The sequence below is a fragment of the Falco rusticolus genome, chromosome 14 (assembly GCF_015220075.1).
Source record: "Falco rusticolus isolate bFalRus1 chromosome 14, bFalRus1.pri, whole genome shotgun sequence".
In the NCBI taxonomy this organism is placed as follows: domain Eukaryota; kingdom Metazoa; phylum Chordata; class Aves; order Falconiformes; family Falconidae; genus Falco; species Falco rusticolus.
The window spans coordinates 1872970-1900337 of NC_051200.1; the positions used below are offsets into that span (position 1 = coordinate 1872970).

Sequence of the window (27368 nt, forward strand, 5' to 3'; positions counted from 1 at the left end):
ACAAGCTCATTATTTAAGCAGTGTATTTCTGATACTTAATCTTCCTGGATTCATTCAGACACTTAGAAATCTTTTTGAAAGGATCCTCAAAAACTCAGCAGGTCTGAGTAATTTTTAATATTTTATTCTACACTCCTCAGAACAGATTTAAATAAATTACATTATAACCTCTGTATTTTAATAATTGTAAAACCTGCAGGGGAAGAAGTAAAACCACTTTCCACTTAATATGAGTTTACCAACATCATCCATAATGTTATAAAAAACCCAACAATAAAACTGCACAAACACTCTCCCCCTTGATTTTAAGAACAATTTACATCTTTTAACGTTGGTTTTTTTTCTGATTTAGCATGGCAATGATATGGAGATGAAATTAGCAGAAGTACTACAATAACAACATTATTTCCTGTGTTCTTTATGAGCTAATGGCTCGAGGCTCTCAAACAATTTTTATGTCGGGCGAGATGGAGCCTGACTTCCAAGCAGACAAAAGCACAATGTCTTGCAGCAGATTAAGTAGCTCATACCTGCTAGTGATATATTAAACTCCTTACTTACTGTTCTTATAGGAACTTTGTTATATTGTATTATAGTTAGTATTCTTGTGATCAATGAAATCTGCCATACTTACCCCTCCTACTAAGTTCTCTCTTCACCCCATTATCCTGGCAAGCAATTTAATTCCTTCTTAGTCAATATATTGCTACAGAATCAAATTAGTATTGCTGTAGAAATTAGTCATAAAGTACAGGCAACATTATATGGGGCCCGATTAAAATATTCTCCTGAACAGAGCCTAACAGTTATATTCAACTAAATAAAAGTGATACATCAGTTCTTTCAGTCTCTTCGGGCCAAATTCTGTTAACTGAGTGTAAAAGTAGAGTAAGTCTGCTGATTTCACTGAAGTCCCTACGTTTTACTCCAGTGAAGCAGACAGCAGAATCTGGCTGCTAGCCTTTGTCAAGGAATTTGTGTTTACATTATTCTCTTATCCTTAATACTGAGATTCAGTGGGACTTGCCCAACCCTTGCTATGTGGCTCACAAAATGTCTGAAAAACATACAAAATAAACTGGCTGTGTCATTTCTAGAAACTGCACAGCTTTTTCTTCTTTACTAGTAGGACAGTACTGACCCGATGGCCGGTACTTCAGAGTTTTCTCTTTAACAGCCTGAAAGCTGGCTAGCAATGACCAAAGGTGTGTTCTCAAACCACCAGCAGTAACAAAATGCACGCATCTGCCTCCTTTTAGCCCTCCCTGGGAAGGTGCTGGGTTTGAAAGGAAGAGGCAGTCGGAGAGGAAGGGGCGCAGAAAGCAGTGCCCCCAGCCACCGCGGCCGTGGTGCGGTGGGGATGCTGCCCCTCCAAGTACGTGACCTTTAACTTGTACTGTGACATGAAGGTCTCTCCTGCTCCCTAACATCGTGCACTAACGGATTTACCAGTCTCCTGCATTCTTCTGAAACTCTTTATCAACAGGCGTGAACTCTGAAAGTTTACAATCACTGGCGGGACTCAAAAGACCCAGCCAAAAGGAATTACTGCAATTTTGCTGTTTCCATGGCACTGCAAGAAGGGAACACAGAGTTAAACCTTAACGGGGTGAGAACAGACCTCTCCTACCTCAGTGCTTTACTCACCTAAGAGTGACCAGGCTGTAATTTGCCCCACAGCCACCTTGCGCTGGGATCTCAAATCTAGCAGTTCTGGTGAAATTCTCCTGAAATGGAGAGTCACTTGTTGAACATGTACAAACTGTGAAAAATTTATATAGTCTGTTGGCTTTCTTTGCCAGGAAACCAAAACCTCAAATTCTTTCGCAGAGCGATGAAAACCATCACTGAAAATGAGACACAAATGAGGAATTGAGGAATGTAACGTAACTGCAGATTTAATTGTCCAGGGAACTGCTTGAAGCGTAATGGGAAGCAGGTTCCCAGGCCAGTGTTCTGAGCATGCTGGAATACATGCTTGCTTCTGTTAAACAATTACGCCCCGTATATCTCACACCTCACCCTCAGACAACTGCCGTCTCCATACGGCCATATTAAGTAACTTACCAAAAAATGGGTTTGGAGCATATTTATTTTATCTCTTTCCACTTATTTTCATTCTGTTTCTCCACCATGACCAGATAATAATGGTAAAGTGTGTGTGACTGTGTCTGAGAGGAAAGAAAAAAAGAGGAGACCGTGATGTATTCCCCCATGTTTCCTAACAGGGGATGTCTGCGTGTGTTCTTAACACTTGCAAGCAACTCTAAAACATATTTAGACAAAACGAATAAAAGGGAAGGCTGTCAATAGCTTGAGTTTCAAACATATGAAACGATAAACTGGAAAAAATAATGATTTGCCAAAAGATAGTTAACGTATGTAACCCTCTGCCAGAAAAAAACCAAAAAGATGAGTAGGATGTAGTAAAAGTATCATGAGATGGTTCCAGTACAGAATTCTTTCTGATCCTCCCTAATATGGGGACAAAGCCTCCTTGAGAGAAACCAGCACCGTATTCAAATTAAAACCAGCAGCTGCCACCTTCTCTAACATAGCCAATAAATTAATAACTGTGCAGGATGGGGGTGCACAGGAGCGCCTAAGCACACACTGGGACTTCCCTTGCTACCAGTGTTCCAGTGGAAAACAGCCCAGTTGAGCTGGATGTTAAATGGATCCGCCCAGTCAGCAAAGGGCAGCAAAGAGCCTGGTGCCCGGCCGGGCAGCGCTGCTTCCCCCAGCAGCTGCTCTGCACCCCAGGGCTGGGCAAGCTCTCCAAAGGAACAGCCATGCTGGGGGACCCTGACAAGGACAGATCGCCAGGTACCACTGATGGCTTTCGTAACGGTACGTACCCGCCATGGACTGAGGGGTATCTCTGCTTCTTCTCTGCCTTTGTTGCTAAACAGTAAAACATGAGTTCCTATCAAATTCAGCTGACCTGCATAAAACCTAAGCGGGGGAAAAAAATAAATCAGTAACCTGATTCTTCTCCCTATCACTAATAGTGGTTAATCTGCATTTTATAGTCATTCGTCATCCTAAAGTACAGGCTCACAGCTGAGAATGAGTATGTCACTGCACACTTCCACCTGGCTGCTGACTTGTATAATGGAGTGCGCACTCACCCTGAGCCCTCCGTGTGTGAAGTGGATGGTAGCTCACCACCGGTGCAGATCGAAAATGGGCACGTGAACTGTTACTGCAGCTCAGTTGACAGGAAATAATTTGCTAAGCCACTTCATTTCTTTTGATCACATAGTAATTTTGATCACATACTAATTTATACCTTTGTGGTTATAGTCTGCCCCACGGACTGGCTTTTCAGGTCCAGTATGACATTGTTCAGTTCATGTTTTTCCACATAAATAAGGGGATATTTTAACCTTTCCTTTCCTTACAACCCATTTTTGCCCACCCAAACAGACCTAAGCCTGGCCCACTCCTAGCACCATCTTTAATCAGGGAGCTGAAATGTGTCCTGCGTTATACCTGACAGGTATGGTTAAGTACAACCTTCAGCATAAAACTTAGTATTTAAGGTTATTTCACGGCACATTTTCGTGGCTTCAGAAGAGCGAGATTTACCTGGACAACTTCAACCTGCCACCTAAGCGAAGAAGGAACTGAAGTCCTTCCCTCAGGTTTGATTTATCGGGTTGTTTTCAGTTTGATATATTGTAAGATACAGGATTTCTTGAGCGCAAAGCAGCTTCAAGACAGACCACGCCGGACCAAGCCCCTTTGCAGCTTTGCATCTTGACACCAGCAGAATTCTCAGTGGTAAACAGACCCGTAAATAAGGTGTTAGAGACCAATTTGTTTGCAGTTCTGCTGAGCAACAGCACCAAGAGAGCTAAAAATGGATTACACTTCCAAAGGACTATACCCAGAGAAACAATCCTCCCAGTTCCTCCAGTGTCCTTTCATCACTCTTTCACTATGAAGACAGACCAGCCTGAATTCTTCTGATTTAATTCCTGCTGTCAGTGATACATATAATTACGTATGGTTTATAATAGTGATACTGGAATATTCAGGTCTTTGGAAAATAAACTTAACACTAAAGAAGTGCTTCAGAAGATGCCGCAGAGAGTGGTTTCTGAAACCTTTTGAAAACATAAGCACTCACCAGAATTAAGGGGACTCCAGAAGGTTGAATTAGCAAAATCAAACCCAAAACCTGAAGCATCTAAAAGCAGCAAGGAAAATAAACAACAGCATTTCACCTTTCAATCCCAGAGATGGAGATACATAGGATATGCACAAATATGACCTTTAAAATGTTAGGTAGATGCTTCTGCTCAGCTCAGCCAGTATGCCACAGAAGAAAACCTGTACAGACGGAATTGTTTTGGCCATCTTTACTTTTAGGCTAGGGGTTTTAGCCATGTCAGTTACCCCTGATCCTAAATGTGATTGACCAAGACTGAAACAGACCAAAATCTACTGCCGGCTTGAGCTGGCAGTCTTGTACTCCAGCATACATATTCAACAAATTCCCATTTCTGAGAAACAGTAATTCTACTGCCTCCTAACTTCTGAGTCCTTGGCCTTGAAATATTACCGTTTCTTTTAAACTTCTTGCTATTGACCTCTAAATAACTTTACTCTGCTAAGTTACTTTGCTGGATGGCAATCAGCTAAACTCATTTTTAGGTTTACTCCCTTCAGAAAATAAAATCTGGTCTGTATCTGGTTTTATTTGTTTCCACAAACAAAATCAAACCTGTGCTCCCTTATGCTTTTGGGAGTTTTGCTCCCATCCAACATGTTCCCTGGCCACCTAATGACAAAAAAGTAACGCCAATCCTGGCAGTGGTTGCTGCAGTGATACAAATGTACCGCCCCACCAGCACTGCCAAGGAAGGGGATGCTTTTTCACTCCAACATCTGTGCAGAGTGCTTTGCCTCTCTAAAACACTGACGCTTTCTCTCATACACTAAATCTGTTCTAGCTAACATTGGTGGGTTAGTATGTCAGCCTTAACTTTTGCTAGTTTTGATTCCCTTAAGAAACGGTAGTTAATCCCTCCACCATTTGTGCGTTTGCTTGGTGCTAACTTTCAGCGCTCCGGAATAATTGTACTGATATTTAGCTTAAGTTTTTGCTGCTTTAGTTTTAGGTCATCATTCTCTGTCCTATCACCATATGAAATAGATTACACTACCCCACAGGAAAGGAATTAACAAAGTAAGGGATATATACTAGGTTACCTTGAAGACAGTTAGAGCCTCTGGTTATGTCTCCTCAGAGAAACCTCTTCCCTGAATTATATAAATGTAGTTGTCTCTTGTCTTTCTGTTGCCAAAGTCTTCATTCCCATGCCCTCAAAGACAGAACCTGTCCAACAAATAGCACGGCTTATTATTAATCACCAGTGATTAAGTTACTTTGAATAGTATAAAAGAGTGCTAATTTTCTCTCGAGAGTTTCACATTCTCTAACCTAAACAGTCGCATCCTTGGGCTTCAAAAGGAATTCTGGGCTGCTTACACTGTTCAAGAGAAAATTCTCCTAAGGATTGACTCTCACAGCCATCTTCATGAACACCAGTTTATATGTAGCATGCTGAGAGCAGCAAGAAAAAGAAGCGGATGTCTTTTACAAGACAGATGATGCAATCAAGAAAAGCTAATCTGGGCCTGATGCTACAAGTCCTTGTGTGAAGGACAGAGAGCAACTAATCCAAGCAGAGACACTGCAAAGAAGCCAACTGATTTATTTGTCTCAGAGCTCATATTGTGGAGATACGAACTTCAGAGCTGTAACTTCCAGTAAGGAAAGAGAAGTATGAAAGACCAAGATAATCAAATTGGCAATGAAAATAAACACAGAGTAACCAACCTCACAGAATGTATAAGGCTTCTGAAAAGAGTTACAAATTGGGTGATCTCATTGCTGTTCTCCAGCAAACCAACTGGTTTTAGTGGAAAGATGGCAAGAAGAAGGTGGCCTTAAGGAAGCCCTAACCCTGAAGAAAATAAATCAAGTTGCAACTCAGGCACATGAACTGGATGAAAATGAACAAGAAAGAAGTTACAGACTCCTTGCTGGTATCAGATGATGGGGGAATTTCATACATCATTTTACCCTAAGGCAAAATTAGCCACCTAATTTGAACATATTGACAAAACTGTCTGTTACAGACAGGGCAAGGTCTACCTTATCAGGGTTTCAAGAAGTTGAAAAACTCCTCCTAATGGTTTTAGGATGTGATTAAGGCCACCTAAATACCCCTCAGGTTTGTATTTGATGCAGTTAAGTCCCACAGAGGGCTCAGAAAACTGATGCTCTGTGCAGCCCTGTATTGGAAAGGACTTTATAGCCAAGGTCACCCCTTGTCCTGTGCAGGGGCAGACCCCTGGTGTGCAGCCCTGCGTGAGGCACACAAGGACGTGCTGACACACTGCTGATGGGCTACACAGCCCGTCTCAAGCTGGTGAACAAAACTAAAGCAACAACTCCAGAATTACCTTCTGAGGCCGCTTAGGGCCCCTCTGCAGCCAGCGGGGAGAGGACGGTGCCTCCCTTCGATGCCCTGGATCCCTCAGTGGCTGTAACCAATTCTGTCCACAGACTGGAGAGGAAATCCCTTCATAAGACAGTTCTTGATGCCTAAATCAAGTGCCTCAATCAAGCTGTCTGAATCTTGGCACATGAGGTCAGGGGATGATAGCCCTGTGCCTTCACGGACTGCAAACGGAACAAGAGCTAGAAAGGTGAGCGCGTTTCAGAAACAGCCTGGTGCAGAAAGAGCAGAGCAGCCTCTCAGAGGGATTAATTGTCACAGCTCCACTGAAGCCACTGGAGCGATGACAAGTGACTGACAGTTTGCCTCAGAGAGAACACTATAGTTATACGAACAGGATAAAAGATAGGCGTAAATGTGGTCCGTGTCAGACATTCACCCACAACTGTGAGCTCTCTCTTTAGACAGGTACCTCTGTAACCGCTCTCCTCAAGAGTATTTAAAAGGTAGGTGGCTGCTCTTTGAGACTGGAGGAAGGATGAGATGTGGCTCTTGCTACAACCCCCTGCGGCAATTTCCATCTTCCTACAGCCAAAACTCTCTGAAGTAAACAGAACCGTAGGATCTCACACCCTGCACGTAGCTTCTGGTGCTGCCTGCCAGTCCCACTGTTTACATGAACATGCAAAACTGGCCAGCAAATTCATCGAGCCGGCAGCAGGGCTACATTTTCGCCAGTGCTAGTCCCTCTTTTAATTCTGTGAATGGAACAGGAAAATACGAAATTCCTTTTTAGAACTCTGAAATCAAAAGAAAATTACACCCATCAATTCCAGAAGAAACAAGATTTACCCTTAGAAGTGCTTAAAAAGCTTGCAAGGTCTTTGTCCTTACACTGGATCTGATTTTCAGTTATCTAATGTAAGGTCTCTCATTAAGAAAGCAAGACATCCTTTGGTAGGGTGTTTATGAAGTATCCAGGTTATAACATGAGATTAATAAAAATCTGCGATGGTTTATGTGAGAACTGACAGACTGTGATTGCTATTAAAATCAGTAATATTATGACTAAGACTAATAGACAAATACTGATTAGAATCAAAAGAAACCAATGAGTTTTCCTAAGATCCTGTTTCAGGGAATATAGGCAACATCCACGTGTGCCTTCTACACCCCCCTGGGTCTGATGGTAGGTACTGCTGTCCCACATGCCAGCGGACTGGCAGCGTTTATGTTATTGTTCTGTGTCTGAAACTATCCTGCCACTTCCAAAATAGATTAATTTCTTTTTTTACACAGATACAAGCTTATGAGTTCCTTCTTTCTGGTGAAAATGAAACTTAACCCACTTATGTTCTTTGATGTGATCCCGAAACCTAGCTACAACGCAGAGATGGGTTTGCATGTTAAAACAAAAAATACGGAACAATAAGAAACAATCTTGAGACACTTACCAACACTGACATATATAGTCACGAAGGCTCCAAAGCTATTGATTTGCCTAATGGCAGCTCACCCGATCCAGAAGATCTTTCCAGCCAAGCATTATTCTCGATGTTAGCACCCCTACTGCCCAAAGGACCCTGCCAAGGTGTGCACTGAGCAGAGAAACACCTTTCTTTTGCAAAACCACTGTTTAACTTAGTCCAATAAACTATCCGTGTTTAGCATTTTGGTAGGTAGGTAGAAAAACCAGCCAGGTCCAAGGTCAATCCAGGAAATGCAGACAGGAATTCAGGAACAGGGCTGGGACCTGCACACGGCAGCGTGGTTCGGGCAAGGGCTCAGTGCCCCAGGCTGAGCAGGACCAGGACTCCTCACCATGGGGGTCCCAGGCAAGACTGCTTAGGGCCCTTAGGGGTACTAGTGCCCTCAGAGCCCCGACACAGGTCTGACAGACGACTTACACATTCAGTAGCCTCATATAAGCACTGCCCTTTGAACCTGTGTGAAGGGTTTTTTCACTTATTGTAGCTACATCCAAGATATGCTGGGGAAGAAGAATGAAAAGAAATGGCGTAAGCTGAGATCTGGGGATCAGGATATCCAAGTTCCAAACCCAAACTGGACACAGACTTTACCACGTCCGTGGTGGGGAGGGGGGGAGAAACATCTGGAGGAATTCCAAACCTTCACAAATAGATGCTTGTCAGGGCTTTAATAACACTAACTGCTCCTACCCCCAAGCTCCTCTTGCTCCCACAGATACCAGTTCACGCCAGTGCCCAGATGAAATAAACATTTAAAAATATTTTTTTTTACCTCTTTGCCTTGATATTGCATCTAAGAAAAAGCTCCATGCAATTTTCTTAGGTGTATCACTCTTTGCACTTCAGCCCTTTTGTGGCAGCTCTGAGAGAGATATCGCCAAGCTGGTATTTCTCAGCTTCTAAGGAAAGCACAAATAGTCACGGACATGCTCATAGAAATAGGTCTCCAAAAAACAACAGGCATAAAGAACAAACTGAAATTTGGCTCTAGACAGACATATCCTAAAACAAGGACTGGTGAGATGAAAGGACAAAACGATGAGTGAAACAGAATCTCCAGGGCCTTGTCCTCCTTTTATTTATGCCATACCAAGACGTACCAGACAACAAAGTTACACTGATACAAAAAAGCCAAGTTTTTGTTTTCTTTGTGATTATAGTGTCAAGCAAAGGGATGAGTTGTATACAAGAAATGTACAATTCTGTCTGAAATACCTCGTTTTCTTGCCTTTGAACCAGACGGCAAGGTATTAATCTAAGGGAAAAGAAAAAAGTGTCATCCAAATTCACCAGCTTCTGTTTATTAAAACAAAAAATGTTCAGCATCTTGGGACTGTAATGAGAACAAGAGGTTTATTAGCAAGTCTATTTTCTACTCACCAGTCTAACTAGTTTCCTGCTGTGCTGTTTCCCTAATAGGTCTGTGGATTAAATGCAAAGTTTCCTCTACTAAATGAGGCTTCAGACTAATGCTGGAAAAGACCATGTATTTCGATGGAGAAAGTTTAAAAAAGAAAAAAAAGTTGTTGTTTAAGCCCTTTGCTGCCCTTTGGGCCCCCTGGAGAATTCAGAGCCAGAAGAAAAGACACAGAAACACAGTAAATCACTGGAGGCTGAACTGGAATTTTCTCTGCATATTTTGAAGACTGACATGGACAAAGCAGTGGTACCAGTGGTGTATGAGAGGCCAACAGCAGAGTAAGTGCTGCAGCAGGTGCTGTTAACTCCTTCCTCCTAGTGCTGATCTAGCCCTGCCAGGCTCTTCTGGCTTTTATCATACCCAGTATTTCATTTGCTTCCATAGGCACTTGGCTTCTGCTCTTCCTCTGCCTCTCTTCTATTGCCTCTACAAATCTACTAGTCCCTCCCAGTCTCTGTTCCTGCTGTTCTGCAGTTTTTCCCACCTCCATGCTCTGCCACCTTCCTTCTGTTCTCCCTTCACGCAGCATCATGTTTTGCCCAAATCCACCTAGGGAAGCCTTACACACTCTGTCTGTCTTGTACACCCATAATCTGTTGTGCCTTAGTTTCCCTGTTGACAGTGCCAAACCTCAGAGCCACAAATAGTCCCCCACACCTAGCAATAAAAAAAAGTATGCCACAGAACTATCAAGTGGTTTTCATGACATACGAATACGTAACTCCTGACTGTTACCTGCAGGAACTATATGGATAAGATGGATGAAATATCAAGTTTTAAAGCAAACCTGTTGTGAAATAGACAGCCTGCAGACTTTTCTATGCGGTGTCACAGTTAGAGGGAGTTCCTCTCCGATTTTTCCCGTTTTGCTTTCTTACTTGTCCACGGTGCTGCCTGGCCAGGGACCGGGGCACACCAACATAAAATCCAGCCTTCTCCAAAGGGACAGAAAACGTGCCATTAACTCTGCAGATCCAGAAGACAGTTCCACACACTCCTCCTCTCTGAACAGCCACTGCAGGAAAAACAGTTTACATCCATACACGTTGGAAAACACTTGGTTTGATTACTGACAGTATTAACAAAGGAATTAACACAGGCTAACCTCCTGGAATCGAGACTGCAGCTTCACCTTCCTCTCTGTGCTCATATTCCTTTTAATGCCATTATCATATATATTATCCTAAAAACTTTTCTTGTAACTGTGCACCAAGAACGTATAGTAAAGTTGCTCTTTGTGATGGTATTTAAACCGATCTCCGAACCACTGCTGCCCAAAGCAAACTCTCCCATCCTGCAAGCAGAAACTCCGTTTCTCTGATCCAGCCAGATAATCTGTGGCAGCCGTATTTTGAACCCCCACCGATGCTACATCAGTGCTGAACTCGGCGATCACATCAGGGAATACAGGGTACTCTTGCCCTTTACCTCTACTACAGCAATCTTGCATGACCAGTAAAGTTTAACACCCAACATTTGTATCATCACAGAGACAAAAAGCTTTGGCCTACAGCCAGCGAAGATACCCGCTTTTTTTCCCTCCTGCTTCTGAGATGTGCTGTTAGTCCGTGTGACGTGTCTTCTGAATTCAACATAATACAAGCCATGTAATGAAAATTACATTATGAAGAATGCCATGGAGAAATCCTAAACCAGCCTGTGAGCTAGTGGTGGCCTGCTCTGGATATAGCAAAAGGACCATTATGAACTTCTATATTACTATTATTTCAGACATATTTAGCAAAATTTTTTGTCGCATTTGAAGTTAGTGGAAGGCTTGCCACTGCTTTCAGTGATCCTAGCTTCAGCCCAGCAAGAGCTGACCTAAATCTAGAGTAAGGTGTAGAGAAGGAAACAGGTTAAGATTCTAATCTCAATTCCATCACGGATTTTCTTCATTAGTTTTGGTAAATCACTTTTACTCCTTGTACATCCCATTCTCCATGTGTGAGAAAAACATCAGCTCTTTTTCACAGGGCACTGCAAGGTTTGGGTTTTTTTAACAAAAAATGCAATGACACCTTCTGAGGGAAGGCGGCCAGACAATTGAATATATTTTCTTAGAGAAAAACAGCTTTAAAAGCCAGAAAAATCTCTCTTTAAGACCACATGAAAAACAAAGTTTCCTTTAGCTGAAAACCTAACTAGACTTTAGAACAGGCTGCAACATGTGCTTAGATCTGCAAAAGTCCTGAACAAACGAGCGTTTCAGACTCTAGTACTAATTTTCAAAGATTTTGCTTTTAAAGACAAAGCCCATATTAATGTTTTGTTGCTGCCGTTATCTGGTCTTGAAAGATGGTTGGGACTTCAGATGTTCTGCTAGCAAATCCGACAGGGATTAGCTAATTACAAGGCCCTGACTTTACTTGCATCATGAATAACACAAAGAAAGGCTCAAAGACTAATGTCAAGATTATCTGCAGGGCTGTTTTTGTTAAAAACTTATTCAAAACTTAAGAGAGGAAAAATACTTCAGTGTATCCCTATCTCGTGAGTGGTTTGAATCCAGTAGCAAGGGAAACAAGAGTTCCTTTGGACCTGTTATTTCCATAGGGACAGCAGTACCGATTTTGCATGTTTTATAGGAAGGGGAGGAACTCAAGGTCACTTTCCTCCGTTAGGAATTTTGATACAGGACTAAGAGATGGTTTTCATGCAGTTATTTTACCTGGTCTCTGTCAAACTATTAATCACCTTAGAAAAGTTGATTAATCAATGTAGAGGCTCTTGAGAGAAGGTGACGTAAGAACTTATAAATTATTTTGAGGCGAGAAGCTGGTGTGAATAATCAGGCAATTCTAGGAATGGTGAAGATGAACCAAATCTGTCTTCACAGTACTTTAAAAAAGAGAGAAGTACAAGATGTACTTACAGCCACCATCACAAAACACTAAGGGCTCACTGTAAATTAAATTTCTCCTGGGAAGAGTCACAACAACTTCATGAAGCTCAAGTTCAAGATGATTGTCAGAAGGCTGAGTGGGGTAGAAGTCATTAAAAATAAGGTTCCTAATCCTTTAGCTAAGTCTTGAAATATCCAGACTTGTGCTACAAGCTGCATTGGTGCTGTGGAAGCATAGCAGTACCATTCTCACATCCTTTATTTTCCCACCAAGAGAACACAACAGTCTCCTGTTGTCCCTCACCCTCCCTCAGTCCCATGCAGTCCACGCTGCAGTCAACACTCCTTCAGGACACCAACTCCAACCTTTACTTTTTTTCTCTAGCTTGCATGCAGGCAGAACTCTTCAGCAAAGGGAACAAAAGGATTTCTCAAGCCCTGCTCTCCCTCTGCCTCCTCTCTGCAGAAAAGCCAGTCTGTGAGAACACAGCCATACTGGATCATCCCAGTCTGGATCACCCACATCCCAGCATTTCTTCGTGCAGTTGGGACCCTGTTCTGGAGAGTATCTAACACAGCCACCCCACCTGGCAAGCTAAACCGCTGCTTTGCTTGGAACCGAGCTGTATTTGGGTCACGTATTTAAATTCTTCTCAATTCTGGAAGAGACTTGGAGGGGTTGGAATTCTTTTCTTAAGTTCTGAGCGAGGAATACACTGGCACAGTAATCAGGGCTCAGTTTTCCACTGGAGTAGGCTTTTTACAAATTTACTAGTGAAGTCAGTGTTTAAGTGCATAAATACAGTGTGCATGGAAAAGCTGACAGATATTTCTCATTACACAGGTCTGGCAGTAGTTCACCATTTCAGAACCATTTCCTTCCAACTCTGCTTTATCATCTTGGACATGGTGAGCTCCTGTCAAAACACAGCTCTGCCAACACGCTTTATCCAAATTTACAACATTAGCTGTGCTGTAATCCTCTGTCCAAACACCCACTGGGCAGTGCACTTCCACCCACACCCTCTCCTGGGTTTGCATAGTCACCTCTAGAGCTGTCCCAGAGCTCAGCAGTTTCATTTTAGTCCCTGTTTGCCCATGTCAATTTATTTCAGGACTAAAGGTCATACACACAGAAAGCCAGGTGTATCCATTTGGCAGGAATCAGGGACTGATGTAGGCTGGAGCTAGAATGGGATGCAGGATTCAGGGACTGATGGGGGTTGGAGCTAGAATGGGATTTCCCAAACAACCTAAACCTTAAGCTCTCAGTCCCACCGTGGAAAAGCCAGGGCTCTAGCATGCTGCCCGTGGGCTGCCCTGTACCTGTTCCTGTTGCCGCCCTTGGCGGAGGCATTCACTACCAACCCCTGCTTCGGAGAACACGGCCTCCTGTATCCAGCCTTCGGAGAGGTCCCGGCACTCAAGGAGGTTGCTGCTCCCATCCTACAGTGGGACGAGTACTTCTCCCTGTGCAAGCTATCGCAGCTGAAATCCCTCCGCACGCCAGCACCGAAGCTGGTATCTAGCACAGTGGGCCCTGCAGCATTACATCTAACCTGTCAGAGCTCATTTTCAGTCTCGTTATTCTGGGGGCTGGTGTGCTGCCAACTCATCTCCGACGGTTCGGCAGCACGAGCTCCCCTGGGGTGCACTTTGTTTTCAGATGTCTCTCTCCAGCCTTACACAACACAAAACTCTGCCACAAAGCCTGCGCAGAGAGCAAGACTTCTGTGCCTACCAGACACAAACAAGTGGCTGCACGTCTGGGTCTGAAAGTCTAGCCCAGCGTTGGTCTGCCTGGCCGTGTAAGCCCCTCTGCTTGGTCTGACAGCCCTGTATCTTGGCACGCTGAAGAGGCAGAAAATAGCCTTCCTACAGAGGGAAAACCCTTTGCGGCAATTCAGGCTTCTATTTTCACTCTCCCTGTGTTGAACAGTAAGTAAATATGCAGTAGGTCAAAGCAGCTGGAGTTGGTTTAAAATGTGTTTTCCCTTTCCCACCCCTAGACCTGGATCTTCCTTTTCACAGTATCTTCTCTTGCAGCCTATATTAATAGTAGAGAAGCGTGTAAGAAATGTTGTACATCTGTTACCTGTTCTTCCTGCCCCACTCTCTGCTCGCCTCCTCCGCGTAAACAGGCAGACGCGCCGCGTTGCATGTGTCAGCATGCACCAACCAGAAACGTTTTCAGTTGCAGGTACCTTAAAAAGGAAAGAAGACAGAGTGTAGGGAAGTCAAGCCTTCAAGCACACCGCGTCCCCTTAAAACAGTCCACAGAATATAATGATCCACAAAATGTGTGTGCAGGGAATATTGCTTGAAGTTGGAAAGTAAAGTAACAAATTTCCAATCTTCCAAAAAGGAAGGGAAAAAAAAAAAAAAAGGAAAAAAAAAATCACAAAAATTGAAGATACCTTTTTGCCTTGCTAGAAGCTTATGGAAGATTCTTATAAATGACATATTACCATTCCACCCTTAATAAGAAACATGGTCTTTTCTTGACATGCAATAGAAAAATCTACTTTCCATGAATATCTAAGAAGTGAAAGGCCTGAGAATGCTAACCCAAAGGACTGGTTATGGATCTCACTGGCAGGGTATGCTTTGGGCTTCATGACATACCAAATACCAATGTAAAATATGCAATGGAGAATCTAAAAGGCTATCTCTTCAAGATTATAGGATTGCTCCTTTATCAGATCCTCTACTGCGTTTCAGTATGATCACAGTGTGGTGCATCTTCATGTTGGTTTGATAAGACATGGATTTAAATACCAAATCTAAGACTAGACATTAAGTTTCCTAGATTTCTAGGAGCTGAAAATCTTGACCTGGATTTTCTGAAGAGCACCTCAGATGGGCTCTTCCTCTGAAAAATCACGATAAGACAGACCAAAAGAATGACCAGCAGGCTAAGACTCCTAATTACAACCTCCTAATCGATTGTATCCATAGCCTTAGGCAAGCTACTTCAGCACTTCACTGAGTCTGACAGTAAAGGAGGAGGAAGGAGCAAAGAGCAGCAGTACAGAGGCTTTTATATGTGCATTGTAAGTTGCCATTTCATGTGGATCAAATAGTTAACAAGCACTGAAGGATTGGTTGAGTTTAAAGTATTACAGAAACTTCAATATCTACTCTAAACCCCCTGCAGTCCATTGTCTTCCTGATCGGTATCCTTCACCAGCATGCTCAAGAGTAGACTTTCTTCTGTGGTTGCCATTTCCCTCCTCTGACATATTATTAAAAAAAAGAACAGGGGTAAAAAAAGAAAGCCACCAAAAACATATAAAAGCACACTATCAGCACCACTAAGCCCAGCCAAATTGCTAAAGACCTTCCAGAAGTAGTTAAAACTAAATCTGTGCTTTGAAACAAGAATACAATTGTTTGTTTAACTAGTTATTGATCCAGACTCTTTAAACTAATTACTTAAACTATTCATCCTGATCCTGGAAGCAATAAGCAAAAAAGAAATCATGTCTAGACTAAATGATAATGGAGATTCTTAAACATATTCCTCCCTGTTCCAGTCCTTAGGAAAGGTTGGAATTGCTTCCATTTTCTTCTTCTCTCCCGTTGCTCTCCTTTCCTTTCTGCTTCCTTGAGTGAGCCCCATCCTGTTTCCTGAGCTCTAGCTACAGTACTGCTGAGCAGCACATCAACCTCAGTGGGTGCATTTATTCCCTTTGTAGCAAACTACATTGATCACATAATTCATGTCTTAAACATCTTTAAAAGTAGACAACTAGTGATGAGAAGTCTAGCTTCACTGGGTTATATTTTGTAACATTTTCAGTGGAACAAAACATTGAGAGGCATGCAAATAATTTTGACAAGCTTTCTTCTGCTGCGTGTTATTGCTAACAAAAAGGCATTGAGGCATCGCACTGACAGATTTAGATATTCTTCAGAACACATTTGTCCCCAGTACAGTAACACCACCAGCCCTGGGATTTACATCAGCACCGTGGCATGGTGCTGAAAGCCTCGGGGCTCAGCCCTGCTGATGATCCAGGAGACTACAGGGTAAGTTTCAAATACGGGAAAGATCCCAGCTTCTGAATACAAATATCTCTTGAGCATCTCAAGACTTGACTCACCATTTGCATAGACAGCGCTAAGGTGTCTGGAGCATACAGAACAACCTTACAGATGCAGAAAAAGTAAGCCCTACTGAAAACTTTACATACTCACCTACTTTTCAATGGTGTGAATACACTCTGAAGTACATTTGTCCTGGAACTGGCAAGTCTCCTCCTCTCCCACAAACCAGTTTGTATTGAGACTGCAGTGAACAGGATTAATGTGGTCATCTGAAGAACTAGGAACAAAGAAAACCCTGCAGCTCAAAACCAGTCCTAGGTTTTGAGATGGAAATGTGGATAGCCTCACCTACAGTCCCTGTTTATACACAGGCACATGCACACATCTATCAGCCTGCTGGAGAACACTGAACTGCTTGACATGGTGAGGCTGCAAAAGCTAACTTTTTAATGAAACCCTCAGGTGTACATACCGTTCAGATGGGAGTCTAGCTGTTCATATAGAATGTTAAGCCCAAGATACTGACTTATAGAGCAGGGACCTTGGAGATCATTCTTGGAATGTGCAAACCATACAGAAGCTAATGAATCACTGAAAAGATTCAGTCTGGTATTTTCAGATCCCTTGATTGCTTCCACTTATACCTAAGGGACCTCATCCTCCTGCTATGAGACTCAGAGGTGATGATTATCACAGATGTACCCCTAGATGTCTGATACAGTGGTACACATGGTGCAAAACATGCTGGTGCATCAGACCCTGGGGTAGAAGTCAGCTGGCTCTCCAGTGCTGACACTCCAGTTAGAGAATAATATTATTTTGCATTGGTTTTATGAACTACATTTTTGAACCCTACCTAAATATGAAATAATGAGCTTAACATTTTGACATATCCATGACTACCCATGACTACTCTGTCTACAGTGACTGGAAAGATTTTGAATCTGCCTGCTGCAAAAAAAACCACTCACTGCTGCTCAGCCTGGCACAGAGTCTCTCCTAGCACCTTGCTGTCCCTATTTAAGACACCTTAAACAACATGTCAGTCCCACAGAGGCTTGCTGTAAACATGGACCTTCACCAGTTCTGTACCAGCTTGGTCACCTCAGAAAATTCAGCTTCAAGAGACAGCAGTGCTCATTTGACAGTCACACAGACGGGTGACATACAGCTGCTGATTTTAGCCCATAAAAATCATTCTCTCCTGGAAAGTCTGCAGCAACAGCTTCAGGCAGTGCGTTAACCTCCGCAGTGCTCTGGGATACTCTTCAGGCTTTTTTCTGAACACTCGTTGGTAACTGTTATGGCTTGTACAATGCACATATGCTTGCATTCCTTCTCTGTCTTGTTTTCTAAATGCTTATTTCTCATAAGCAGGGGGATGCCAGCTAGACAGAGCTCAGCAATCGTGCACCTTGTGCACTGAAACACAAGGGGAAACAAATGTCCTGCATTTGCTGTCCTTCCACCTTCTTGACCTTACCAAGAATCTCAGCGAGCAAACAGGAAAGGATTGCTGTTGCATCTCTCAAGATTACTCTCTACCATTGTAATCTCAAGTGCACCAACCACTGATTCCCAGCATCAGCACCTTGTCAGGGACGTGATCTCCACCTAATGGATCTCATGAGCCTGCATTTTCACCTGGTATTTAACTTTCAATATTTTATTGACATACTCCTTGCTAAAACCCCTGGCTATGTAATTGCAACAAGAGCTGTATTCTTACATTTAGCAGCAGTGTGTCTAGACACACTTTAGTACAACACCTTGTGTTTGCTGCGTATGACAATCTTGACAAATTTTAAACATTTGGTCACTTTAAAACATGATACTAGCATATATCAATACTTCTTCATCCACAGAATTCAAAGCATCTCATGTATTATCACCGTAACTAATTTTTTCAGCAGAGAGGGCAAATATTTACAGTACAGAGAAAAGACTCTTAATTAAATTCTTGTGTTAGAATCGGAGGAGACGACTCAGCAACAACAATCCAACTGTACATTCTTGGAGAACAATGTGGCTTCAGGGCTCCACCTAAAAACTGTTTAGTAGGCAACAAGAAATCAAGTTTCCAGCACTGTGCAAGAAAAGTGACAGCCAAATAACTTAAGTAACTTGTTCAAGATCATTCCAGAAATCAGTTTCAGTGCTGGGAACAGAACACACTTTGTCTATTTTCCTGCTGTTTAATTTATTCACTGACCCCAGTGGCTCCTCCACAACTCCCACTAACAGCCTGTCTCTCCTTTGTCTTCTTAGCCTCCTAATTCTTTACTTCCTAGCCATATCCTCCCAGTTTGCCCTTAAGGCAAACGATGCATGTTGAACAATTTTAACCACCTCTCCAAGTCAATCCTTCAAATTCCTTAACCATTTTTGTTTTCTCTCTGACATCAATTTGGCACTGAGGCAACCCAACTGAATGTAAATACTGACTCGAAGTTTTCTGCAGTTTGGAGTGATGGAGACTTGGAGGCATCCTAGCGCTTCTCCAGCCTGTGATGCAGACAGCCCCTGGGGCAGGAGCAGGCTGCTCCCCACATGCTCCCTCGGGCAGGCGATGGGCTCGTCTGCCCCCACACCGCTCCCAACCTGTCAACATCACCAATTACTTGTTTCTGCCTAGTTTTGTGCTCCTGTGCACTGAGACCTCTGTTGCAGTAACAAGTCATCCTGAATCAAAGCCAAAATCTCCCATATTAAGTATAAGACAGTCATGGAGATTAGCATGATTTCCAGCAGCTCTGTTGATGGTATTAAAAATTAATTCATCTCAATACATCAGCAAAGCTTGCCACAGACACAGGAATGCATTCTGCCTGCTCTGTTCCATACCAGCTTTATTTTAAGTTATACTTGAGAACAGAGCTGACCTACGGCAGACAATTCAAATTCTGTTTCTGTAGGGACAGATTTTTTTGGCTGTCACCTACAAGCCAGTCCAGCTGCAGATCCCAGAAATGATCTGTTCACAGATGCTTCATTATGACACTTGGGAAGAAATCAGCAAGAAGTTTACAAATTATCTCAGCTAGAAGCTGCCCTTGCCTGTCAGTCTTATAATAAGAGGTGACCTAGCAAGTTCAAATGTAAAAAAATTGGCTTCAGAGACTCACCAGCTTGCTGTGTCCTGCAATATATCCAGAGGCAACAAACCATGTCAAGCACACAAGATGGGTTCAAAGTGTGCAAGAGCTGAAGTGATCTGCAGAAGAAAATCAATGCAGACAAACCTGTGTTAAATAGCCACATGAGAGATTAGTGAAGATCAGTACCTTAATGAAGAGACTCTTTTGAGAAACAGGAGAAGGAACTGTATTTATTATGCTTCATACTGTCTTTTGGGGCAGAGCTTGCCTAGCAGAGGTGTTGTGCTTCCACAGATTTCCCCACCATGTCTGTTATCTATGAAACATCAAGTAGCTGCAATGATAAACTCTTCGACAGAGTTAGATTGGAAAGTTAGTTTTGCAAAAGTAAATGCATGTAACTTGTGTAAAGCAGAAGAAAAAAAATTGTTAACAGTCCGTGATAGGGCAAGAAAATCATCTCGGATTAAGATGCAAAACCTGTAAAAGCAAGATGTGTTAAACAACAACCAAACTGGAGATTATGATAACATATGCAAGGAATTTTTGCTGCCTGGGCAACCCTTCAGGCTCATGGAATGTTGTGCAAAGCAGAGAGAGAATGACTTTATGAATGTTTATGTGTTCATGGCAAAACAAAAGGGGAAGGAAACATTTTCCAGCTCCAGAAAGTTACATTGTAAAGGGACCACTGTTAATCAAAACAACAACAAAACCCCCTGGTTTTACTCAACTGCTAAAATCCTGTTTTAAATTTCAAAATCAAGGCATGATGTTCCTTGTGGAGACAGAATCCCATTATCCTGCATGCCCACTTGCAGGAGCCCCGCGCCTCTGGAGCGAAGTGTGCTAGCTGTTTCACAAATGAACTGCAATCGGCCACTGATGAAAATTAGACCCTGCAACAGATACAAAGACTGGCTACTGCCTCTTACAAGGCTCCTTCTTTGGGATAGCCTTCTTGCTTTCTCCCAGATGCAAACTGCTTTTCCATTAGACTCAGGAGACTAACTGCGATTTCAAACATACTGAGTGACAAAGCTTCCCCTGAATACATACACACATAATGCGTTTTCAGTCTTTTCCAACACCAGCCATTTTCCTAATTATATTCAGTCAAAATGTTTTTGCTTCTGAGTGCCTTGATGGATCCTTTCTGCATAAAAAATAACCCAGATTGAAGTCACCAATGCAGAACTGCTGAAAGCCTCACCTGAACCTTCCTCTCTTTTACCATCAGTATAGAAACTTGCTTTATAAAAGCACTTGGGTTTCCTGCTCTGCTGCATCCAGCAGGTGTCCAACACCCCAGAACTAAGCTGTCCCACCTTTGGCTTAGATTTTCATACCCTTCCACTCTGTAAGATGGTTAGGGTGTGCCAGTTACTAAAAAAAAAATAAAAATCCTAATAACCAGCAATGTTTCTTCTCCAGAAGGGAATTAATTATACGCTTCCAGCTTGCTCTTTACCGTCAGCCTTGCAATAGCATTCACTGAGCAGCTGGGCAAGATCTAAGTTACGTGGTAAAAACCAATGCTGTTCACTGCCCTGTCACCACCCACGGACTCAGTGTGATGAGGTTCATTTTCTCTTCTCTGCTCCTTCGCTGCTCTGCGCACTCAGGTGTGTCCTGGCTCCACAGCCAGTCCTTTGGCTGGTGGGTGAGGTGGCCGTGCTGCGGGGCCGGTACCCCAGCCTGTCTCTCCAGGAGGCAGAGGGAGTGGTGGGTGACGGCAGTGAGGGTACTTCACTGACACATTTGCTCCAAGAAAGGGCTCCTACAGCTTTTTCTACTTTGCAAGACCCTCCTCATTTCACTATTTTCAGCGTGTCTTCCATTGATTTTCAACAGGAAGAATCATTCCAGAAATGTCTTTTATTTGCTTCACTCAGTGCATTCCAAGATCCTCTGTTAAAAAGCACCATTTCCACTGTTTCACCTGGGCACCTCCGAGAAACTGCTGGCAGCGTATCAAAACCATGGAGAATTTCTAACATGGCCATATCCTCCTTTACTTTACAAGCAAAGACTACTGCTGTCCATATTCCCAATGCAGAAAGCCGAAAAAATCTGAACCAGACAGAAAGCAGCGCGATGCTTTCCTTTCCTAAGCTGCTTGTAAGATGAAATGCTGACACTTTCCCATAGGACATAATCCCTCTTGAAATCCTGCTAAGGATTCTAGACTGACAGACATTAAGCCTTTGAGGAATTTCCACAGAGGCTACATCCAAATGTTACAACACTAGAAAAGCCTGTGAATACTACAACGATGTGACAAACGGGTACCAGGCAATCGTATACAAGACCCCTGCCTGGTGCTAAGTCGGGGACAGAGCTCTGATGGGTGTGATTGAAGAGCGAAGAAGGACCAACATTTACACTACATTTGTGACCACAAAGATCAAATCTAGGACCAAACTCCTGAGAGATGAATGTTCACAGGAGACGGGTTCCAATGAACCACTGAGACTGAAGTGTTTTCCAGCACTAGCTTTCTCCTGCCGTGTCCACCTCCCTTCTGAAGCGCACGGTGCAGCCCGCACGGCTCAGTGCTGCTGCCGCTGCCTGGCCATCAGCACCGAGCTCCAAGGGAATGCAGGTATGGCTGCACCTTCGCCTGCGCCATCGATACACCGTGTTGCTTGAGGCAAAAACATCTCAGCTCACATCTCTCTCACCACCCAGCTGCAAGAGCCCAAGCTGAACGATCATCTCTGGGTTGGTGTCCTTTGTCACCTTGATTGTACTCGCACAAAAGAGCCACCCTGGGCGTGTGGGGCTGTGGGGGAGCGCAGCCTCCCTGCCGTAGCTCCTGCTGAGCTGCAATGAGCCATCACTTACCCAGCCCCCTCATACATTTCTTTTCCTGCCAGCATTAAAATTGTTGAATTGGCATTTTCAGCATGACTCTGCCAAGATGAACTTGAACTACACACGCATCTGTCTTCTTCACATCAGTGTGAATCTTCTTTCACTGCTTCCAGGGTTGTTAATCCTTATCCTCTGGGACTGCACTAGGACAGTCCTTTCTTCTTGAGGATAACTGGACTGTCATACAGGATTCTAGAAAGGACAGAACAGTTCCTTTCATTTTTCTTACTTCTTTACAATTATGTATTCAGTCCCATCGGAGCAAAAAGAAGGACAGATGAGAGTTCAAGCATAATTCTGGTATTTTTTAAATGGCATTCATTGGTGATGGTCAATCAGAAGCCCATTTCAGAACTTACAGTTAAGAGGGATCCTAAAGATAAAGCCAGCAAATACTAAAGGAAGGAACCACAGGGGTACGAGAGAGAAATAAGTGTTCACTCGCAGTAAAGCGCTAACACAGAACTGTTCAGACAACCAAAAATGGGGGACCCATAGTGCATAAGGCAGCGCCACAGGACAAACGTCAGAGGACCAAAGGCTTATGGAAGGGACCGTTCCCTTCAGCGTCCCTTCAGCCATAAGACTTGTATCCCAGTAGCAATGTAAATCTCAGAAGAACTAGACTGGAGTATATAAAACCAGGCACGTACACAGGTCATAGCAATGCCTCGCAATGTAATACTCAGCACATCGGTGGCGCACATATTCTTCTTGCCTGTGTAATGAGAAGAGAAGAAAGATGGTATTTTCTGCTGTGCCAAGCTTTCCCCCCCCATCTACACTGCACATACATGTCCTAATGAAATGCAGCCACTTCTGTGAAACACAGAACACCAAACAACTGGGTTTTTAACATGAGGGAGGGAAAGTACAGGGGACTTTCCGTTTGACTACATAAGACACCAAAACTACAGCTATCAAACAGCTATGTCTACAGAAAGTGAAAGACCATAATTTACCATCTCACCCGAAAAACAATTTTCAGCAGTATAAGGCTGCTAGCAGCAAAATGTCTCGCTGGTTTATTGGTAAATCACAAGAGAGAGCATCTTCAGCTGAAGCATCAATGCCAGGCAATGATTTCTACACAATCCTGTGCTCACAGCCTTGGAAAATTGCCTGGGTCTCCCAGCAGAATCAAACAAGATAAAGAGAGAGTGATTCAAGTAATGAGTAATAACAAGGCCTGGAAAAGACTGACTGCTTACAGACGAACATGATAGTTGCAGTAATTAATAAATGTGACAAGACAGAAAGGAGCTGATAGTAAAGTAAGCATGAACAGGTTACAATTCAGATCTGACACAGTTTGAAGTTTCCACTCCCAATTTGGACATTCTGAATTTTATTCTTTAATTTATTTTGAAGCTGAACCACCCCAGCACTCAGATCTGGTTTCAGCTTTTCATTTCACTAGAGGTGAGGAGGATCTGGGGTTAGAATTTTTGGACTGACCCTACCACATCTTTAAACAATGGCATTCAGCCTGACAAAATTCACCTACTCTACCATGGGAGAAAATACTCATCAGGGGTGAGGTTAGACTGAATCCTCCGATAAGAAAAGCCATTTATTCTGAGAACAACTTCCCTCTAAGCAGAAAAAAAAAAAAAACCAAACAAGGAGTAGCCTGAGAGCAGTTTTCCATTTTCATTGTCAGGGCAGTTTTGGAAGACCCATGTTCATTGGCAGTCCTCACTACGCCCTGCAGGACCTGTAACCGGATGTATGTGGGAGAATGAAACACAATACCGGCCTCGAGGAGCACTCCTGAACTTTATTTTTTTATTATTATGATTCACCTAGAAACTGTAATCATGACAAAGCCATCCCTGGGACAGACAGCATATAAACTATCCTCAGGAAGAAGTTTCCTGCTCCAAAAGCGTTACAACCTCATCAGTAAAGCATAAGAGACGAACAAGAAATGATCTTTCAAGATCACACAGCAGCTCAGCAACATGATTGGGATCAAAAGCTGAGTTTTTCTGGCTCCCAGTCTACAATTCCATCAGCCACATCAAAGGAAAGCAGCATGGATATTTTCACTCGTGTCATCTGAATGTACATTGCCCAGCTCATGGTCTTCAGTGTCAGTCAGTGAAATGAAGCATACCCCGAAATAAATGCTGCCCCTACCGTGTCAAGGCACCACAGCAGGGATGGAAGATGCACCCAATACGCTGGTTTCTCAGTAGTAGCTGCGGTGAAGGACCACCCGTGGGCTGGGGCTCGCTCACCCATCCCCCTGGGGATGCTGAAGGGATGCAAAGCCAGCAGCGCCAGCACCGCGCACATTGCTGTGGCTCTGGGTGAAGGAGGGAGAAGAGGAGGGCACTGGGGGCTCTCCCCTCTTCTTGGTGTAACTACACAGTTAGGCCATGGTTCCCCCTCTTTTTATCCCAGTGACAGAAGGTGAAAGCTTGCTATTCCCAGCCACATTTATTTATCACTTTATTCTGGTCTCCATGGAAACAAGTCATGATATTACCAGCTGCAACAGGGAGGTCGAGAGGTCTGCAGAAGCTGCTGGGAGCCAGTGGCACAGAGCAGAACAAATGCTAAAACTAGAAAAGTGTAATTTCTCTGCAAAGAGCAATGAAATAAGTGGCAGGAGAGTTGAAAAGCACTAAATGTGAGAGGCCTGAACTTAATACCACTTCAATTATTTAACAAGATTGTCTCGTCTATGTATTTGGATGAGTATGATCAAACCTCAGGACTGCTGAGGTCGTCTCATCACCGTTTACAGACAGCGCTGGCATATTGTATCTCTGCACCCACTGGGCACCTTTGAATTGCTTTTTATCAGCCTCCTCTAGAAAAGATGAACATGGAAAAAAACCCAAAGCCAGATGCTCAGAGCTGAGCTTGATCCTAAAGAAATCCACAATGTCAGGTGAGTCCCGACTTGGCTCTAAACAAGCAAACAAACACAGATGACAGTAATAACACAGAAACACAGGTAGCAAACGCAGGCCATGCAAGCCTGCATCTGGAGTCGAGGATAGTTTTGCTAGGGACCAGAGCCAGGCCGTATGATTCTAAATTGTGAAGAATGTGAAATGTCTTCCCTTATCCATATCATAAGCTAGAGAATTATCAAGTTAAAAAATGTCTTTCAGACAAGTGCCATAGGAGTCAGTAGGAGACATTGATCTCTCCCACCTCCAGTATTTTATGTTTCACTTACAGAATGTCCATCATACGCTCCCCAGGGTAAATGCACACAACAGTCAGCCTCTTGTAAGGGCTATGGGAATGTCCCAGTAGATCCTCTGTCTACACACCCACCTGATACGCCTCACTTGTACCACAGGGTAACCACAAATGCAGCAATCTCATAGCTAAATTTCTTGACACAGCTTATGTACATCTCCGACCATAACTCAGCTTCCTAAGGAAGCCCGGGAGAACTCTCTAAGCAAGGATGGCACACAGCAGCCTGTTACTATTTACAAGAACCACTGACTCTGTTTTCAAACCAGAAAGAACCAATTGAACCATTCCATCTGATCTGTAACAAAGAGTATAAACTGTATCCTTGATAGAACCACTTGTCTGAGCTACAGAACAGAGTCTAGAAGGTAAGCCCAACCAGAAACCCTGGTTATAAGAAATAATTGCAATGCCTGGACAGGGTTTCCTGCAATGCATCACTGGCATCATTAAAAATGAGAACCCTACCTTCAGTCTTGCTTTAACTCAGATTAGGTTATGCATTTGTCTGCCACCCAGAAGAGAAAAACAGGTCTTGTTCCCCCCGTGCACAGACTGTCATGAAGTCAACTCATAACCTCTGCTTGCTAAATTCAGTACATTCAGTTTCTGGAGTCTGTTGGTAGAAGACCAAAAACCAATTGATGGAAAAATTTGCTGCTGTATTTCACAGAATAAACATATGAAAGTGGTGGGTATCTTAAATATGTATTTGTTCATTTTGCCTTTGCTTCAGACAGGCCATTCCCACTGCACTAAATTGCAAGGATTTTTTCCACAAGTACCTGGCAAACATCTGAATTCTCTGAGACGGAAAATTGTTAGTGATCTCACAGTAGACTGAAAAGACTCTGAATCTTTAATAACCAGGACTTTAAGAAAGGACATATTATTTCTGAGTACTGAAGTGCTGAGTTATTCAAAGTTTTCATCCGCTACAAAGTCAGCATCGGTCCCAAAAGCTCACAGAAGGTACCAGAGAGCCTTCCTAGAGGCTGCCTATGAGCCATGAATTTTATTTATTCTTTTTATTTAATTTGGAATAACATGTCAGACTTGCAGGACGCATGTGTAGCATCAGTGCAAACTGGCTTGTTTATTTGTTTTCTGGCCAAAAAGCAACAGGTGCTATTACTGAGAATGTCTTGAATACAAAGAATTGCAAACGAACTCTGCCTTACAGAGTTTGGGGACAGATTTTCAAAAAGCAGCTCCGATATATTTGCAAATTATGTGTAGGCATACTTGTGAACATCACCAGCACTTCCAACATATCCACCTGCGAACTGCTGTAACTCTTGACATAAGGGGTTCTGCAGGTCCAGGTATGTACTGCCAGCAGCAGTTTTGCTCAGGCACTGCCAGCAGCAGGAGTATATTTAAAGTTGTTTAAGCAGAAGTCTTGCACTTGCTTTTAAAATTTTGGCCCAAAGTGAAAATTGAAGAAGTCAATATCCATCAGCTTATCTTTAAGAATCTAAAATCTGGAATGCTAAAAAGAACAATTGATTTGTTCTTCAGTTGATGCAGAAGATGCTGTTGCAAGTATTCATCCAACAGAGTAAATTATATGATGCGTATGTATGTGATCAAACGTACATTGAAGGGACATCATCCCTATGGGAAAGTTCTGCAGAGTTTAGTCAGAGACACAAACCTACTGGCCATTTTAAATGATGCTCAGGAGTCCTGGGCCAGATGAGATTTACACCAGCTTTGTACCTCGTCTGTCTCACACCAAACCACACCACGCACTCATGGTGGAAGCAAGCCAACGGGGCTGTCATGTAAATATGCCCAGAGGCAGCACATCCATGTTGCCCTGCCAGAAAGAAAGAACAAAGAAAGAAATCAGAACTAATTCGTACTGTGATGTGTCTGAGGCTAGAT

The 27368-nt window shown here is 43.2% G+C and overlaps 1 protein-coding gene across 21 annotated transcripts in view; it reads right to left on the reverse strand.

Annotated features, from left to right (window-relative positions):
* Positions 1 to 299: 299 nt before the first annotated feature.
* Positions 300 to 27368, reverse strand: part of C14H8orf48 (chromosome 14 C8orf48 homolog) — a 97690-nt gene continuing 70621 nt past the window's right edge. For 9 of the 21 annotated variants that reach the window (XR_005107436.1, XR_005107438.1, XR_005107437.1 and 6 more), the window contains 10 exons: positions 27136 to 27300; positions 19407 to 19495; positions 14327 to 14435; positions 9182 to 10401; positions 5221 to 8865; positions 4136 to 4195; positions 2859 to 2955; positions 2068 to 2171; positions 1648 to 1727; positions 336 to 1573 (listed from right to left, as the gene is read on the reverse strand). The gene's annotated coding sequence lies outside the window, so the exon portion shown is untranslated. Of the gene's footprint in view, positions 1574 to 1647; positions 1728 to 2067; positions 2172 to 2858; positions 2956 to 4135; positions 4196 to 5220; positions 8866 to 9181; positions 10402 to 14326; positions 14436 to 16431; positions 16559 to 19406; positions 19496 to 25946; positions 26095 to 27135; positions 27301 to 27368 lie in introns of all 21 variants that reach the window. The other 12 variants (XR_005107430.1, XR_005107427.1, XR_005107428.1 and 9 more) reach the window with 12 other exon arrangements.